Raw genomic sequence first — 6,617 nt, forward strand, 5'->3', positions numbered from 1 at the left:
TGTTAAAATATAGGTGATGGGGGGAGGGGAGAAAAGTGGGGGAGGGACAAAAACCCCACAAAAATCGTAAATACCCAAAGGGGAAAAAATCAGAGACCAATTTCCCCCCTGGTGTTTCAATTACTTCTCAGCATCGCTGGTTGATTTTCCCCAGTGATTTTTATTAAGTTCCTTCTTTTTCTCTCTTTTTTCCTTCTTCTCCCACTCATCATTTTAAAAAATAACATTTGCAGGGGAGGCAAAATTCCAACTTACAGGGGAGAGAAGATTTCCATGAAAAAAAAATTGTTTTTTGGGGGAGGGGGGAGGGAAGTATCCCCATTTTCAGGGATAAAATGAAACATTTTCACTCGGTGGGGGGGGAGGGAGGGAATGAAGTTCCAGAACAAAATATCAATTTTTCAGGAAAATATCATTTTTTTTCATAGGGAAAAAAGTTGATTTTCTGAAAAGCAAATTTTCGGAAATGATTGTAATATTTTCGACTATGACAAGGGGACTGAAGAGAAGAGGGAAGTGAGGGAGAAAAAGCAAAAGTTTTTATCCAAACACATTTTTTTCAAAAAATTCTGAAAACAGACAATTTTTCACACAAAGAAATTATTTAATTTTTAGACCAAAAAAAATCACTTTCTTTGAGCAAGTCCAACCGGCTGGAGAAATCACGCTGGTCGCTCAGACCAGTTCCACCGCCCACACCATGCTGAGCTGGGCGAGCGTTTCTCTTCGTGCTCAGTTAGGAAGAGGGACCAGACGCTGCCTTAATTACTCCCAGCTGGTCACGCTCCACAGGGAGGCGTTGCAATCACTCCGGAGAGGACAGGGAAATAACACACAGGGACGTGATATAGTTATATCCAGGAGGCCCCGGAGAAGGCATTTCCTGAGGGTCAGGTCATGCCCTAGTAGATTATTCCCTGCCGTAGAGAGGGCTAGTTGGGTTTTGTTGGGGTTCACATGGACTTTCATGCCCATAATTTTCTTCTGCTCTCCCTCAAACCCTGTGAGGGTCTCCTCCTGTGGGGAATTCCCTCCTGGCAGCGTGGCCGTGAGTGTGAGGGACTCAGGTGGTGCTGGGTGCGGAGGGACTCAGCGCCGCTGGGCGTGGTTGGAGGTGTGTTCCCTGCGTCCTGGAGTCTGGATTTTAATCTCTGCGTAGTGCAGGCTCTCGCTTTCCTCGGCCCCCCGGCTGCCGTGGCCCTGTGTTGGACAGACACACTCTGAGGACGCCATCACCCCAGATCTGGTCTCTTAATTCAGGCCAATTTAGGCATCTCCCAGGGAGCAAATCCCACAGTGTTACCCCAGATTGGAGGGGTTGGGAGCCAGGACTCCTGGGTTCTATCTCCAGCTCTGGGAGGGAACTGGGGGGGTTAGAGCAGGGGGGATGGGAGCAAGGACTCCTGGGTTCTCTCCCCTCACTGTATTGTACCAGTCCTTACTGGCACCCAGAGACCAGACCCAAGCACTGTATGAAACAGGGCCCAGCCTGCATTGTCTTACCTTCGGCTGCCGCTGGCGGGACTGCGAGGGGGGCAGCGCTGCGGAAGAAGGGAGAAGAAAGGAACGTTAAAACGGAGGAGTGTGAGAGAGAGTCTGGGGTGAAGAGGGAAGCTGCAGAGATCTAGGGATGGGAGGAGAAGGAAGGACATGGGGGGTTCGTTATATGGACAGACAGCCCAGCATGGACCACAACGGACAGATGGCCACTTGGGTGTATTCACTAGCAGAGGCCCTGGCCCATGGGGGCCAGGAGTTTAGGAGGGGGAAGGCTCCAGTTTGGTACCTCAGCATCTCTTCAGGAGGACGGTGGCCACCAGGCCGAGGATGAGAATCTGCCCCAGGGTGATGGTGACCTGGTACAGGAGCTCCCGGGCGCAGCACCCTACGGGGGGAGGTTCTTTACCTGGGCGATGGAGAGGAGCGTTAGGGGATTCTCAGCCCCTTGAGCCAGCCAGTCCCCTGCCCTGGGGCCGCAGAGGGGGAAGGCCCCATGCCCCCATTCCCCACCTCACCTGTGTCACTCTGGTTTCTCCCCACCACCTGCAGCTTGGTGCCCGCTCCTGTCCCGCTCTCTCCCTGGTGGATGCTGATCTGACACTGAGAGAGACCAGAGTCCCGCTTCTCCAACTCCGACAGCGTCAGCGTGGCCTCCCCTTTCCGGAGCAGATCCTGGAAGGACATATTGAGCCGTCCGCTGTAGAAGGGATGGTCAGATTCCAGCACAACCCCGGGTGCTCTAGTCCACGTCGCTTTGACCACGCTGCCCGGTCTGTTCTCGAAGGAGCAGCTGAGGTTCACTGTCTCGCCGGGGGACGCTCGGAGGACAGCAGGGTTCTGAAGCACTGTGAGACCTTCGTGAACCAGGGCAATAAACATTATAGCAGCAAAGGAAAATGACGACGAGTGGTATCAAGACACGCCCCAGCCGCCCGAAACCTTAGCCGCACGGAGAGAAGCAAAGGGGAAAGAATTGTGCGTTCCTGTCCACCTTGCTATTGCTCACAACACTGTCGATAACACACTGCACAGGGCTTTCACTTCCACCCCAACAGAGACCCAGCATCAACACTGCTCTGTGCACGGCAGATGCTCACAGAGACGTTAGATGTCAAATCGCTCAGGACAGCTAAGTCCAAAGAAGACTGCGAGGAATTACAAAGGGATCTCACTAGACTGGGTGACTGGGCAACAAAATGGCCGATGAAATTCAATGGTGGTAAATGCAAAGTCATGCACATTGGAAAACAGAATCCCAACTGTACGTACAAACTGATGGGGTCTCAATTAGCTGTTACCACTCAAGAGAGATCTTGGAGTCATTGTGGATAGTTCTCTGCAAACATCCACTCATTGTGCAGCAGCAGTGAAAAAAGTCACCAGACTGTGAGCATCCATTAGGAAGGGGAGAGAGAAAAAGAGAGAAAATATCCTATTGCCTCTAAATAAATCCATGGTACGCCCGCACCTTGGACCCTGCGTGCAGTTTTGGTCGCCTCAAATCAAATAAAGAGACATTAGAATTGCAAAAGGTACAGAGAAGGGCAACCAAAACAATGTGGGGTATGGAACGGCTTCCCCCATACAAGGACCAGGAAACCCCCTTACAAATTAAACTGGCAGCTTGTCATTTTAACCCCTTTAAATACACCACAAACACATGCCTCCACTTTCTACAATTTGTGCTACAAACTAGAGGGGGTCAGAATTTATCCTGACGGAACGTTTTCCTCTTGGGAAATGCCGTCTCGTCGAAAGGGTGACAATTGGTTTAAAACTGGGGCAGAAAAAGCATTTTTGATAGGATCAAAAGGGAATGATGTGATTTTGCATTTCCAGACTGGTTTGATTTGATATTATGAAGAGGAGTCAACACTGAAATGAAATATTTGTTTTACGGAAACAAAATACTTCTCATTGACGTGATATGACATATCCACATCTATCTGTGCATCCATGCACGCATCCTTCACCCCTAGATCTAGATGGATGGATCGATGGATGGATGGATGGATGGATGGATGGATGGATGGATGGATATTCTTTTTGGGGTGGGATGGATGGGTACATAGATAAAAAGATAGATGAGATGGATGTCGGGGTAGGGCTGAATGGACAGACAGAGATGGATCTAAGGATAGGTGTATGGACAGATAGGGCTGAAGATAGTGGAGTGGGGTAGAAGGACAGAAGGACAGACAGAGATGGATGTAGGCATGGGGCAGATGGACAGAAGGACAGACAGAGAGGGATCTAGGGATGGGGTAGGTGGCTGGATGAATACGTTAAATTAGTACCTGCTTCCCAGGTGGGGATGAAGAGGACAATGCAGAGGACGGTGCTCAGGGCTGACAGTGGCTCCATGGTCCCTGCTTTCTGGGCAGCTCCGTGGGGCCAGCTCAGCTCAGCCTCAGCATCCTCCGGAAGCATCAGCCCCAGGGGCGGTGTAAAGTTTTGTGGTCAGCGCCTTTTGAGATGGCTGCAGCGAGAGGCCGGGGACGAGGGCTGTGTGTGTGTGTGTGTGTGTGTTTGAGCATGTGCTATTCACTGTGTGAGGGACTGGCTGGTGTGTGTGTGTGTGTGCGTGTGTGAGTGCGTGCACACAACCCACTGCCCCCTAGAATCAGCCGCATTCATCTGTGTCTCCTAGCCCCTGTACTGCGTATGACTGAGGAGGATTCCCCTTACTTGGACTGGGGCAGTTGGGGTGTTTAGAGCTGGGGCATCTGGTCTGATGCCCCGCCCGGCTGCCCTGGTGGAGGGGGCAGCACAGCAGCAGCTGGCATCTCCGGGAGCATCCTGGCTTGGTGGTGGTTCCCAGGAACAGCTCCCCGTCCAGGGCTGCATCCTACACTGGGCCACAAATCCCTGCTCTGCTCTCAGACCAGGGGGACGATGGGCGTGAATTCCCACCCTGGGCCGGCGATCCGGCCATGTCAATTTTCCACGTCATTTTTATCGGCTCTGTCACGAGATATTTCTAACCAGATCTGCCCTTAGCGGCACGACCTTGATGGTTGGCCGATAGCTACACCACACCGCTGGCTAGCGATATTCAGAGGAGCTGTCAGGATGCGGGTAGTTGTGATGGGGATTTAGGGTAATTTGGAGCCATTATCTGTCCAAAACGACCCCGCCAAATTGTACATGCGGCTGCGGGTGGGTAAAATCTTCCCCATCAGCAGCTGCATTTCAGTCACCGCCCCCTGGGGTCGCCTCCATCTCCCTTTATCTCCAGGAAGTCCTATTTTCTTGCATGACCTTATCTCCGCTGACTGAGACATGCCAATGTGCCATTGCTCCCATCCACCCCCGTGCCCATCAGCCCCAGCTCAGGTGGCCAATTTTGGTGGGACGTATTCCTGGAGGTTCCATCCCATGACCTAACCCTTAATTAAAGATTAACCCTGAATTGCTAGAGTCTGCAGGACAATGGTGGAAGATTGGCAACCCTAGGCCTCAGATGGTTGTGGACAGGGGTGGGCGGAGAAGGGATGGCGCCTAGCGACTCAGAGTGAAGGTGTCGGCTGGTAGGTGGGCTCATGGGAAGGGGTCTGAGAGTGGAGGGGGAGACGGGGCGCTTGTGTTGAGGGGCTGTAGTTCCTTGCTTTCGTGGGGTGTTGTTTTGTCCACTGACCCTGCTCGTTTCACAACCTGCTTTGGGTGTTAAATTTGACAAGAGGTGCTTGTGAATTTCTACCCGTGGGGAAAGCTACCTTATGAGTGTAATATTATATCTCATTGAAAGGTGACAAGGGCCAGAAAGAGTTAATTAACTCACAGACTGACCTGACCCATGGCTGAACTTTAGAGACTCGTTAGGAAGAGAGTAAATGAATAGAGCTGTGGTAGAAGGGGAAATGTTTGCTCAGGTCTTGGGATGTCAGCAAACAAGTCTTGTCTATTGCTATAGCTTTGATTCAAAGATCAAAAAAGGAATATTAACATTTATGATGACACTTGTGTGAAACAGTGTAATTGTCTCTATGAATGTTGTGATAAACTGTATCTGAACTGTTTAATGGATAAATTACACTAGGCTAATTGCCAGGATGGTTGGGAGACAGAAGATGAAGCTTATTCTCTCAGGCCAAGAGGCTGCTGGAAAATGTATAAAATCCCTGGGACGCCATCCCATTTTATCTCAGATTTGCTTTGGGTTTCAAGAAGGGGAAACCCTGAGCCATAAGAATTGAGATCCCCAGTCACTGACTGGAGTCACCCTGAACATGGACATTGCACTATAACCTCTGGACTATTTCTAAAAGGACTTTTGGCAACTACAAACTCATCTCTGCTCTGTAACTGAACCTCAAGAATTGAATTCGTGTCTGTCTGTATATTGATCTTTAACCAATACGTTCTCTCTCTTTTCCTTTTTAATAAATTTTACTTTAGTTAATAAGAATTGGCTGTAAGCTTGTATTTTGGGTAAGATTTAAGTTATAATTGGACCTGGGTGTGTGGCTGGTCCTTTGGGATTGGAAGGACCTTTTCTTTTCTATGATGAGGTAAGATTTTCAGTAATCATCATCATATCTGACATGTGTGTCTGGATGGAGGCCGGAGGCCGGGCAGTTTAAGGGAACTCCGTTGTTTGGACTTCTGAGTCACCAGGGAGGTCGTAGAGAGGCTGTTTTGGGCTGGCTGGGTAAATCTCAGTACTGGAATATCCACCAGCTTTTGGGGTTTGTCTGCCCCGTTCTGTTTGCAGTTCACCCTGATTGAGTGACCTCCGCTGGCTCCCACAGGCAGCATCGTTACAATGGCGTAGGCGGCAGGATCCACAGAACCAGGTCAATTAAGCTTTGGGTCAGAACCCCACACTATGCACATTTGAATTTTGGTATTGAGAGTTTGGCTGGTTAAAGAACAGTTCCAGGGGGTGAGCAGAGAGCACAGGAGGGCCTTGACAAAAAGAGCCCTGGAAGATTTGTGTTCAGAAAAGGGGATAAGCTGAGGAAAGAAAGCTACAAATCAAGAACTGAGAGATCTGTTCATGGCCAGTGATCAGGAGGCAGGAGCCCAGCCCTTGCCTGAGGCTGCAGAAGCTGCAGAAGCAATTAGAATGCAAAAGGCAGCAAAGAAACTGCGACTTGAGCACGAACAGAAACTAG

At 50.1% G+C, this 6,617-nt stretch overlaps 1 pseudogene; it reads right to left on the minus strand.

The window, feature by feature from the left end:
• Positions 1 to 1,089: 1,089 nt before the first annotated feature.
• On the minus strand, positions 1,090 to 3,864 carry LOC141998083 (natural cytotoxicity triggering receptor 3-like; annotated as a pseudogene).
• Between the last annotated feature and the right edge of the window lie 2,753 nt (positions 3,865 to 6,617).

This window comes from Natator depressus, chromosome 14, assembly GCF_965152275.1.
Source record: "Natator depressus isolate rNatDep1 chromosome 14, rNatDep2.hap1, whole genome shotgun sequence".
NCBI lineage: Eukaryota > Metazoa > Chordata > Testudines > Cheloniidae > Natator > Natator depressus.